The following is a 13,561-nucleotide window of genomic DNA, read 5'->3' as shown; positions in this document are numbered from 1 at the left end:
GAAATAGGAGCAGCCATGTGGTGGGTTTAAACATGGTACTTTCTGCACAGAAGTCCCTAAGAAGGGGCAAGTTTAGCTTGTCCACTATAATGAATGCTTCAGTGTGTTGGGAGCATAACTTATATGCAGTTGACTTATTTTATTCTAGACTTTTTCATATTTGAACTCTGTGGGTTTCTAGGCTAATTGGATTATTTGCATACATATTGTTTCTTGCTAGAATCCTATACTCCTCAAGGGCAAGGGTATATCATATACTTCATCTGTTTTCCCCACAACTTCTAGCATAATACTAGGAACATTACTAGATGCTCAATAAATTCTTGCTAAATTCAATTGAATTTGCAGTAATAGGATTGTTTTCCTTATATAAAAAATGAACAAAAGAAATATATACTAAAAACACAGTGACACTAAAAAAGATTTAAAACCAGATAAGTTGCTCTAAAAAGACTGGAAGGGTATACTTTCATTTTCAGATTGTCATACCCCAATTTGTTAAAGAGTCATCTTACTTTAGAAAGTCATTTTCTATGACAGCTGTCCATATTTTTGTGAGAGAAGAATTTGCCAACACATAGCTTTGGTAATTACAAAAGATTCCATTTGCTGATGAAACACAAGAGCAGGGAAGAAAATACAATTTATTTTCTGTATCCAAGAGCAAACCCTCTGGGCAAAAAGCAGGGAGAGGGGCAGATTCCAGAACTCTGGGTCCAAGAGGGAAGGAGAGAGGATGAATCTGAACAACAATAGGGAGAAGGAGTGGAGATACAAGTGAGAAAGTGCATCCAAGGGCCGAAGAGTCAATAAACCAAGGTAGCCGAGCCAGAAACAGAATGAAAAATAACAGGGGAGTGAGAGGATGAGGGGTGCGGTTAGACCCAAAGCAGGAAGGACTGGGTGCCCAGGGACCATCTTGGGTGAAGTCAATGGGGCCCCTGATTATAACGGCAACGTCGTTTTTACTCACATCCTTTAGTGAGCTCAGAGATTCACATTCTGCCCAGAACAGCTCACAATGTGACATTTGATTTCATGTCCTCATCTATGCTGATGGCCTGTCTCATTCCTTGGTGTCATGTTTCTCTGTTATAAGGATCCTTGTGGCGATGACCCCTGCTGCCATGGTAACACCTAAAAAAGCACATCATTATTTCAAACTGCTCCACCTCCACAACCATGATCTTGAAGTTTTTCTTTCCTGCTTCCACTTCTTCTTTCCTTCACCTCTTTAGCAAAGCATTTCACCTTGGTCGTACCCATTTATTGATTTATTCAGCAAATATTTAAAGAGCTCACTGTAGATTAGGTACTGTTCTAAGTGCTGAGAATACAGTGGGGAAAATAGTCAAAATCTTTTTCATGAAAGAAGATAACAGTTTCTAGAAATGAAAAATACATTTAAATATATAAAAGCTCTTTACATAAAGAAGAAATCTCTGCCTCACTCATACTCAGCAAAATACAAACAAAACACAATACTGAGATGTCATGTTTTTACCTTTCAGACTGGCAGAAATTCACTGATTGACAAGACCCCTGTTTTACAGCCTTGTTTAGCAAGGCTATGAGGAAACAGGAACTTTTATACATGGCTGGTGGGAGTATAAATTGGTGCAATCCCGATGGGGAGCAATTTGGCATTATCTATCAAAATTATACATGTATGTAGCCTTTTACTCACTTTAGGGAATTTCTTCTGCAGCTGTATTTGTACATAGACAAAATACTGTATACATAAAGTTATTCATTGAATAAAGAGATATAAATTAGAAAGTACCCAAATGCTCATTAGAGGGGGGCTTGTTAAACAATCTATGGTATATAATGAAACATTATACTACTGTAAATTGAACAATCCACAACTTCCAAATCCCCAAAACAAAAATAAACGGAAGACTCTGAATGCACTGATGGGAGAAAACTGTAATGTGGGGAAAGCCAGTAGCCCAGTGATGTGTTTAATGAATGCTCTATTCTGTGAAAAAATAAGAAGAAAGCAAAGAGCACAGATTCATATTTGCTTATACTTCCATAGGGAAACTGGAAAGACAGACCAGAATTTAATAAACTTGGCTAGCTTCTAGGGAAGAGGGGCTGAACAGATGAGCCACTACATGACTTTTCACTGTACATTAAAATCATTGGATTTTTAATTATATGCAAGACTTACTTAATCAAAGGTATTGAAAAGTTATTCTCTCTGCCCTAACACTCTAGTGAGAGAGATTGAAAATGAAGAGACAAAAAGTGCATAACATATGAAGCCACTTTTGCAAAATTACAACAGTAAGAGAAATTTGACAGTTGACTTCATCTTGTTTCTGACCTCCAAGCTGTCCTTGGTCATTTCTGGGCATAGGCCTACTTAACTTTGGGAGGAATTAAGTTGATAGTTAAACCTTAAAGCAAAGATGATAACAGCTCTTCCCCAAACTAAAGTGACATTGTAAAACTAATGAAAGGTCACAAGGTTAGGATTATGAGAAGGGCCTAAACTCTGCTAAACCATAGGCATAGTTTCTATAACCCCTTCCTGCTCAGGGGTCATGTGGCCATTTCCCAATTGATCTCATAGATAACATCACTATTGTAGAATCTCAGATTGGTTTGTTTGAGATGTTTTTCACTGACCCCATCTGGACTCCTGACCCATGACTCAAGTGATCACCATGGCCCCACTCAGGGATGGACTCAGCATACGGGGACCATTTTTCATACCTATATGATTCATTCCCCAACCAGTCATTAGCCTCCATTCCCTAGACCCTGCCCTGCCCACCAAATTGTCCATAAAATCCCCTAACCTCGAAGCCTTTGGGGAGATTGATTTGAGTGATAATTTCAGTTCTCCCACATGAACTAGCCTCAAGTCAATTAATACTGCCGTCTCAGTGGATTGATTTTATCTGTGCAATAGGCAGAAAGAACCCACTGGGAAATTACACATAGTGTCCAATAGTGATCATTGCTAAAAATAAAAAATAAAATTCAGCAAAGGGATGGGTAGTGAAAAGAGGTGCTACTTTAAATAGTCAAGCAAGGACACTTTGAGGAGGCAACATAGAAAGAGAAATCTGAAGGAAATCCGAGGGGGCCATGGAGATATCTTGGGGAAGAGTAATCTGAGCAGAGGGAACAGCTGTTGCAAACACCATTCAGCAGAGACATAATTATTGCACTGGTCAGGGAACAGGCTGGAGCTTTTGGAGCAATGCCCAGGGGCAAAATTGTGTAGGACCCGTAGTCCTACACAATTTTTGTTTTGGTGAGGGCTTTAGATTTTGTTTTCTATGTGAATTTTCCATTCTCTCTCAATGCTTTGCCAGTTCTTCTAGTCGCTTCTCTGTTCTGGCTTCATTTTTCTCCCATTCAGCCAAGGTACCAAGATCAACTTCTCCAACCTGCCTGGGCCCTACATATATAGCCATGAATTTATTTACCTTTGATTAAATTACTGTTTTGTGCATCCCAGTGACAGTTCCAGACTTCCTCCACTCTAGGCCACTGTTTCCTAATCACTCGACATTAGCTGATGACCTTACTTCCTACTTTAACAAGAATTGAATTCACTGAAGTTTCCTTAACTGAACCCACTGCTTCCTTTCTTCCAAACTTACTCCTCTATCTGTTAATCTGTCTTTGTGAGTGGCACAATTATTCACTCAATTGCTCCATCTGAACCATAGGAGTCATCCCTAAGGCCTTCTACACCCACACGGGACTAGTGCCTTGGTACTATACCTCCTAAATATCTCTTATTCTAGCCCATCTTTTCCAAGCTCACTGCCTCTGACTCAGACAGGTCCCTCAGCATTTATTTAATTACTGCAATAGCTTACAAATCAAGCTGCACTGTTTCCTGATCCTAATTCACTGACCCCTCCCAAACACATGCACACTCCCCCTGAATTTCCAATAAATATAACTGCTTATATTCTGCTTCAGCTTAAATACCCTCTAACTATCATCAGGATAAAATAAAAATTCCTTGACAAGTAATATGAGGTTATTTATAACCTGGTCTCTGTTTACCTCCCTGGAGAAACATGTCTTAACTTCTTTCTACTTCTGTTTATCTCCAAAATGGGGATAATAGTAGAATTAATCTCATGGGGTTATTATGAGGATTAAGGGGAAACAAGATTTTGTCTGAAAGGAACTTGACCATGATAGGTCAATGCTGGTCATTATGATTCCCATCCATTTTCAACCCACCCTCATCCCCTCTTCATCGTGTAAGAGTCCAGTGACTATTTAAATTTCTCTAACTAGTCTTTGCTCTCTTACTCTGAGAATATGCATTCTGTTTGGAATGTTCATCCTGCTCATCCATGTTATCGGGCATCAGCTAGCACCCAGGGCCTGATTAGGCTATCTATGTCAGGCAGAATCTTAAACTTGCTCCCATTATACAGTATTCATGCTCTGATGTGATCTTCCACCAACACTTGAGTATGGATGGGATATGTGAATTGCTTCTAGACATACAGAACAAATGGTTAAATCCACTCAAGTATGTCACACAAGATTTCAGTCACTATCTTCTTGCTGGAGTCTCTCTCCCTTGCTGACTTTGAAGAAGCAAGCTGTAATGTTGGAGAATGCCACATGGCAAGGAACTGGAGACATCCTTCAGTTGTCACCTGGCAAGAGAACGAGACCATAATTACAACATCTACAAAGCGCTGATGCTATCAACAACTCTGTGAACTTGGAAATGGATCCTTCCTCAGTCGAACCTCAGAGACCACAGTGTAAGTCAACACCTTGATTGTATCCCTGTAAGATTTTGGAGAGGAGACAGTCAAAACATGCCCCCAAACCTGATCCACTGGTATTGAGAAATAATAAATCTGTGTTGCATTTAAGTGGCTATATTTACAGTAATAGTATGCAATAATAGATATCTGATATATTATCTACCTGTACTTTCTTACCATCCAACATGTCTTGATTATAGTACTTATTTCTTGCTGTTGGAAGTCTCTGCTCAGTTTATGTCTCTTCTCTGGCTTTGGAGACAAGTGAGGGAGTTGACTGCATTTTTCTCTATGTCCTGAGTGTCTCGCACAACACCTATAGTCTGGTTAGTACCTCATAAACATTTGTTAAATACATTTCTCTCCTATAATGCTTTCCAAATACTTGATGACAAAGGGATTATAATCTTGATTAGGTGCAAGAGGATGAAACTTGTTTTGCAAGTGTCTGAAAATGAAATAGATCCCAAGGGGGTAAAAATGACAACTGCATGGTGATGTATGTCTAAAGCCAACTTTTTAATGGAGTCATCCTGATTAATGAGGTTCTTTATTTGCACAGTCACTAGAAAAAATTTTTAAAGTTCTATTTTCTCTAATGGTCTACTTTCAAAGGCTCTGCCCTCTCATTATGAATAATCAAATACAACCCTGAAAGATGAGCAAACTTGAAATGACTAACTTTTAGCTTTTAAAGTCTATTATCAGGTGAAAAGTAAAATATTCTTTTTATAAAACTGATGTTATGCTTTCACTTGGATAATTTAATACTTTGAAAAATGGCAGTATTCTTGTTTCGTCTTCTGGTTAACTAATCTGTTTGAGGAGTTTCCTGGCCGTGAATAATCCAAGAATTTGGGTTTTAAATTTTTATTTTTGAGGAGTTGATGAGATGAAGTAATAGATTATTTTATTCTCATTTTTATGAATGTAACGTAGCATAATTACATGAAATTATTATACAAATTTTAGACATAAACCAGAATGACTTAGAATAATATTTTTAACCAGTAGATAATCAACTATTTACTGAAGTAGATTAAGTCTAGTGTTTATTGCAGTAAACACAATACATCTGCATGAAGATCAAGCAAAGTCTTTGGGGTGAAACGATGCAGGCTTGTGTCCCCAACTACTGCAAGCTATGTGATCTTAAAGAGAGCTGCTGATGTTCTGTGTGTACTTTTACTCCTCCTATAACTCAAGCTCAGAGAAAAGCATTTTGAAAGGACAAGGAGTGCTTGATATACCAATGTTGATGCTACTAATTAACATGGTACTGGATGCGTGAGGAAAGAAAAAGAAATCAAGATTGGAAGAAAATAAAGAAAACGAAGTAAAATAACCTAAAACACTATTAGGACTAATATGATATTTTTACAATGTAGCTAAATATAGGACCAAAATGGAAAAATTAATAGTAGTTTCTACACAAACAATAAGACATCAGAAAATTTAATAAAAACTAAATATCATCAACAGCAACAAGCATTCCTTAAATAGGAACACATAAAACCTATGGAGAAGACCTTAGATCTTAAATTAAAAATATAAAGATAATCTGGGTGAATAGACAATTATGCTCTTGGATGGTACCACCTAATATAAAGGTATAAATTTTCTTCTAAATTTACCCACAATTTTGCAATTCCAATAAAATCTTAGTTGATATTTTTTCAGGAACTCAGTTTACACTCTAAAATTTGGAATTAATGGAATTTTTGTCATAATGGAATATTATGGAAAAATTAATAACTCCAAATAATCAAGTCAACACTAAAAACCATAGTTAAGAAAGAAGGACTTGCCCCGTTGACGTTGCTATTAAGACATGTTATAAAGGCAAGGGGAGGACATCACCCTGTCAGGACTGCGATTGCAGTTATCTTAAATCCACAGATTCCATGATTTAATCATGGAATTAATAATTCTGTGATAATTTTACTACTAATTAATAACAAAATGGGTAGATTACCTCATGAAATATATGAATTTAAGATGACCACAGTCACAGTCCTAACAGGGTATTTTATTTTGTTTAGTTTCGTTCTGCATATGTGGGAACTGTGACTCATTGGTTCTAAAATTTAGATGGAAAAACAAAGAGCAGGGATTGTCCAAAATATTCCTGAAGGAGAAAAATGTCTGAACTTATTTTTAAGCTATGGTAATTATCATTATTGCAAGGACAGACAAATTGATCAATGGAGCAGAATATAGAACTCCCTAAGGTGACTCGCAAATACTTGGAAATCTAGTGACCAATATGGCTTTATAGTACAGTGAGGAAAGGATGTATCTTGCAATAAATGGTGTTGGGAGAGTCATGCATATGGATAAAATGACATGAAGCTTTATATCACACCACACCATACATGAAAATCAATTGCAGTTGGATTATAGACTTAAATATGAAAGGCAAAACTATAAAACTTTCAGAAGACAATATAAGAAAATATATTTACAATCTTGGGATAAAGAAGAATTGTTAAACAAAACTTAAAAATGCAAAGCAGAAGGAAAATTATTGATGCATTTGATTGCATTAGGTTTAACCTCTATTAAAAGCAATCATAAGGAAAATAAAAACACAAGCTATGCATTGACATAAAATATCAACAGCCATAATTGTCAATGGGTTAAGGACCAGGAAATACACACACACACACACACACACACACACAGAGCATGCAAGAGAGAACCAAAAATCAATCTGATTAAAAAAATACACAAAAGACAGAGGAGGTAATAAGAATAAAAATAAATATATGAAAAGATGCTCAACTTCATCAATAGTCATGAAAATGCAATTTAATAGTACAATGTTCATTTGTACTATTAGTACTAAAATAGATAGATAAATTATAAGTTTCTACAATAAAATATTATAGAGATAATGCATGAACTACAACTACCCAACACAAAGATCCATTGTCATATGGCACTAGGAAGGGCACACAGAATGTTCTGTTTCTTACACTGATGTTGTACACAAGGGAGCTTATTGTCCTGTTAGTCATTATGGCTTAGCTTAACTTATAAATATACTTTTTGTATCTAATAAATATTGGATTAAGTTACTTTTTATAAGAAGTTAGAAGTGTTTTCAGGTATGGTTTCTACTGGAATCCTATCCTACAGATGCACAAGTAGATCTGGGTAGGCATGCTAATTGTGAATTGTAAGATTTTTTTGGACTCAGGAGAAAGTTTTTACTTCAAATATTCCTCATAAAGTAGATACTAAAATTGAGTATATATTATGTGGCTTAAAGTAACTGTAGCAGCTTTGATTCCTTAAGAGAAGACAGAGGAAAATATGGGGCCTGGTTACATTTCCATGAAGATTCCTAAGAACTTTCTCACTATGCTACTGTCTGAATGTTTCATCCTCTCCAAAATTTATGTTAAAAATCTCCAATACAACAGTATTAAGAAGTGGGTTTTTAGGAGGTGATTAGGTCAGGAGGGCTCTGATCTCATGGTGGGAGTCATAAAAGGGCTGGAGGAGGCTAGCCAGGCCCTTGGGCCCTTCCATTTTTCTGTCATGTGAGAACATGGCAGTTATCCTGTTGGAGGATGCAGCAACAAGTCACATCTTAGAAGCAGGAAGAAACTCTTTTCAGACACCAAACCTGCTGGGGCCTTGAACTTAGACTTTCCAGCCTCCAGAACTGTGACCAAAAAAAAAAAAAATTATGTTGTTTATAAATTACCTTGTCTTAAGCATTTTTATAGCAGCACAAATGGACTAAGACACTGCACAAATTTTAAAGGAACATAGGGAGACAAATAGAGATTCTCATGATTGTTTCCCAAAGTTCTGTTCATTCAACCCACTTCATAGGGTAATTAAGAAAATCAGATGAGATAATGAATATAAAATGGCCTGTCACATGATCAGTGCAACAAATATTAGGATATATCGTTATCATTACTTTATCATAGGGTAGAATTATAAAATGATTTATTTTTTGTATATGGAAGTTTTCACATATATAGATCAACTAAAATATAATCATAGTTAGGGGAATTAACTTTACCACATTTATGATCCATGAAAAATTGTGGATATTGAATTTTTTAATATTTGATGTGTTCAGACAATTTGCTTAATTCAGAACAGCCGTCTGAGGCCATAAATCTCCCCAGGAAAAGAATTGTGGAAACAGTATGCACCATGTGCACATTGTCACTGTAAACCACGGGCTGACCTTGATTCTTAAATGCAGCCATCATTTCATTTTAACATGTCTTCCTAGCTTATGTCTTCATTTATTTACTTTCTTAGCAGGAGAGACAAACCTTTCTTGTGAAGTTAAGAGTTTGAAACTTTGTTCCTAAGTTTAATCTCTTGTTTCGCCAAATTGGGTCTGGCCATAACATATTCAGGCAAACAAAAACAAAACAGGAATCTGGGTCAAGTACTGAGCCCCCAGTGTGAGCCCAATGCAGGTGATAAATGGATTACTGAGTAGTCAAGGGCTTAATGAGAAGCATTAAATATAAGCAATTTAAAAAATAAATTGAAGTAGCAATCTGGGGCATTAAATTGTATCTGTCTGTACTTTATAGGATTACATTTAGACTATTTGGGGGGCAATGAAAAGATCTGGCATAACTTATGTAATAAGTAATTTCAAAATAGAAAAACAGACAGCCTTTTAAAATGTAATAAAAGGAGAGAGATGTTTTATGTAGACTTCCTCCATACTCTCATTTGGCAGCTTAATATCTCTACAGGGAAAGCAAATGCATGATGTCCAAATAACAGAAACTAAATATGGCAAGATGAGCATTTGTTTGTGCTATCTTCTTACCTTCCCCCATAATCACACTTTTATGCTGGATGCTCTTTGATTATATTCATTTTGAATTTTTACAACATTGTGTATAGAATAGACAAAAGATTTACACCATATGTTTGTTGATGACCTGGTTCAAAGATGAATGGAGAAATGATGTTTCTATATGTTTTATGTATTTCCTAAGACCAAAAATGGGACTTTCCAGCTGTTATTGTCTTGCAGAAGTATACATTCCCTATGGAGCAAATATGCTTCCTTTCTGTTCCCACTGAGATGATTTGCTGATTCTGATCAACCCCAGGTCCTGAGTCAAGCAGAGAATTATTCAGATGATTGCCCTAATTTCAGACTGTTCCTAGCCTAGGAAAACTCGACTCTAAGTGATCTTCCTGCAAATTACTCTTGCCTCTGACTTATTCACCAGCTCAGTAGTCCCTAATCCACCGTTCTTTGTCATTGCATAATCGAAGCATATTCTTCTCCATTACTGTCATACAATATCAATGTTGTAATCTGTTTGTAATTAGGACCACTCGAAAAATCCATCTTTTCTTTATCCCCTTTCCCCATGAACTTTATAGAAGAATAAACATGCCAGTATTATTCTCTCCCACAAACAGAAATCAATCCATACCAAATTCTCTGGTGTGATGTGTATTAGCTTGCCATTGAAGATAAAGTTATATTTACTTAAAGACACGTCACTCTACACAAACTTTCTCAGACCTGCAGTAAATTTAAATGCATGCCTGTTTAGGCATTAAATAAAAGAAATCATTTTGAAAAATGTAATCCACTGACTCAAGAAAGTCATGGAATGAATGTACCATATGCCAATAATGATGTGCCTCAAAGAATAATGAGTTTTATTGTGTTGAGCTTGCTTTAAAGTACCTTGACGTCATAGCCAATGTATTTACTGTTGGCCGATGAACAAAGTCCTAGTCCCAGTTCTCTGAATAATGATGTAAAGGGAAGATGATGGGCGCAATTTAGTGGATTTGGGGGTTTTGGTGGTTTTTGTTTTTTAATTATGGCATGCTGCCTGGCTAATTTCATTTCTTCTTTCCGTTTGCTTTGGAGTAACGTAACCTAGAAAATTTCATAAATAAAAAGTTATTTTAATAATTAATCCTGACATATCAACTTCAAGGCAAGTCAGTCCATTTATAAGAAACCTCTTTATGTTTTTAATTCAAATTAAATAAGCTCTTCTTTGGGGTTATCTCTTTGAAGATGCCTATTAAAAATAGTAGGATATACCAGATATTATTTCCCTATAGCCATTTGCATTATTTTAACTCTTTGCTAGAACTGTGCATATAGTAGGAGCAGGATAAATGCCTACTCCTGAGAATAAAGTACTAAACTTCCAACATGTTGTATTTTCTTTCTTAAAGAGTTTTTATAGTCTGGTAGCTGGATATTTGTCCATACTTGAAATCACAATTTGAAACAACCCAAAGCAGAAGTAGTTAGCACAGGGTAACAAAGATCCATGACTACAAAATTGAATTTAGAGATACAAGAGATTGTGTACTGTCTGCCTTATGTACTCTGAAATGTAATTAACTATTTAGAAAAAACAAACCGATAATAAACAAAAAACAAAACTAATTAGAAAACGGAAGGATTTCCTAACCACAGGGCTTCAAGAAACTATGAAAAGAAAAAGTCATTATATGAATGTTAACAATATCCTTTTAGGCAAGTTATCTTTTTTAAAGTGGCATTCACTACAATTGTAACAATTGAATGAATATCAGATTTCCTGGTGAATGACATTGAACACAATTTTGCTTTTCTTTGAATATTTCATAAGTGAGTATTCATAGGCCTGGTTTTGGAGGACAATGGAATACTACCTTATCTTAAGGCTCATAATTTGCTTTCTCTATTACTGAAACTCACAAAAGAAATTAGGAACATCTGAAAGAACAGGTGTCTGAAGTTTTCTGTATAGCCTTCATGTGTTTATCATGCAAAAAACAGTATCCATTACCTCAGTTTTTAGTGAGGGCCCACTGTGGTCCATATAGTGTGTCTGGAACATGGTTTACCATGATGAGTGAGTTGGCAATACCATATTACTACTGAGCATAAATTTTTTTTGTTTGTTTTGTTTTTATATATATATATATTTTATTGTGTTTTGGGTTTTGGGATACATATGAAGAAGATGCAGGATTGTTGCATAGGCAATGTGGTTTGCTGCCTTCCTCCCCATTACCTATATCTGGCATTTCTCCCCATGTTATCCCTTCCCAACTCCCCACCTGCCACTGTCCTTCCCGTAGTTCCTCCGCCACAGACCTCAGTGTGTGATACCCCCCTTACTGTGTCCATGTGTTCTCATTGTTCAACACCCGCCTATGAGTGAGAACATGTGGTGTTTGATTTTCTGTTCTTGTGTCAGTTTGCTGAGAATGATGGTTTCCAGTTTCATCCATGTCCCTACAAAGGACACGAACTCATTGTTTTTTATGACTGCATAGTATTCCATGGTGTATATGTGCAACATTTTTCCTGTCCAGTCTATCATCAATGGGCATTTGGGTTGGTTCCAAGTCTTTGCTATTGCAAACAGTGCTGCAATGAACATTCGTGTGCACGTGTTTTTATAGTAGAACGATTTATAATCCTTTGGATATATACCCAGTAATGGGATTGCTGGGTCAAATGGAATTTCTATTTCTAGGTCCTTGAGGAATCACCACACTGTCTTCCACAATGGTTGAACTAATTTACACTCCCACCAGCAGTGTAAAAGTGTTCCTATTTCTCCACATCCTCTCCAGCATCTGTTGTCTCCAGATTTTTTAATGATTGCCATTCTAACTGGAGTGAGATGGTATCTCAATGTAGTTTTGATTTGCATTTCTCTAATGACCAGTGATGATGAGCATCTTTTCATATGTTTGTTGGCCTCATTTATGTCTTCTTTTGTAAAGTGTCTGTTCATATCCTTTGCCCACTTTTGAATGGGTCTGTTTGTTTTTTTCTTGTAAATTTGTTTTAGTTCTTTGTAGATTCTGAATATTAGCCCTTTGTCAGATGGGTAGATTGCAAAAATTTTTTCCAATTCTGTTGGTTGCTGATTCACTCTAATGATTGTTTCTTTTCCTGTGCAGAAGCTCTGGAGTTTAATTAGGTCCCATTTGTCTATTTTGGCTTGCTTTTGGTGTTTTGGTCATGAAGTCCTTGCCTATGCTGAATGGTTTTGCCTAGATTTTATTCCAGGGTTTTTATGATGTTAGGTCTTATGTTTAAGTTTTTAATCCATCTGGAGTTAATTTTAGTGTAAGGTATCAGGAAGGGGTCCAGTTTCTTCTTTCTGCACACTGTTAGCCAGTTTTCCCAACACCATTTATTAAACAGGGAATCCTTTCCCCATTGCTTGTTTTTGTCAGGTTTGTCAAAGATCAGATGGTTGTAGATGTGTGGCATTTCCTCTGAGGCCTCTGTTCTGTTCCATTGGTCTATATCTCTGTTTTGGTACCAGTACCATGCTGTTTTTATTACTGTAACCTTGTAGTATAGTTTGAAGTCAGGTAGTGTGATGCCTCCAACTTTGTTCTTTTTGCTTAGAATTGACTTGGCTAAAAATATGTAACCCTTCACAAATTTGTGTGTCATCCTTACACAGGGACCATGCTAATCTTCTCTGTATTGTTCCAATTTTAGTATATGTGCTGCCAAAGTGAGCACAAGCATAAGTTTTAGTGGTGAAAAAGAGACTGAAAATGAGTAAGCAAGGGCATAAAACTGTTGCTGGTTGCATTATATTTGAGAAAGGAAATAAACAGGTTGGGAAAGAATAAAAGGCTGGGCCCTACTTAGATTTAGTGGTTAAGAAAGGCCCCTCTAAGTTATGGCAGTTAATTTTTGTTATTTATTTATTTATTTAATGAGACAAGGTCTCACTCTGTGGCCCACTCTGGAGTACAGTGGTGCATTTGAGGCTCACTGCAGCCTTGACCTCCTGGGC

General features: G+C 36.4%; 1 non-coding gene across 1 annotated transcript; it reads right to left on the bottom strand.

Moving 5' to 3' along the window:
* Positions 1–13,174: 13,174 nt before the first annotated feature.
* Positions 13,175–13,281, bottom strand: LOC118144562 (U6 spliceosomal RNA). The gene has a single exon (XR_004729330.1). It is a non-coding gene; the product is annotated as a U6 spliceosomal RNA (small nuclear RNA).
* Positions 13,282–13,561: the final 280 nt, after the last annotated feature.

The sequence above is a fragment of the Callithrix jacchus genome, chromosome 9 (assembly GCF_049354715.1).
Source record: "Callithrix jacchus isolate 240 chromosome 9, calJac240_pri, whole genome shotgun sequence".
NCBI lineage: Eukaryota > Metazoa > Chordata > Mammalia > Primates > Cebidae > Callithrix > Callithrix jacchus.
Note: the sequence above shows the minus strand (reverse complement) of the source record. Positions and strands in the feature narration are given on the sequence as shown.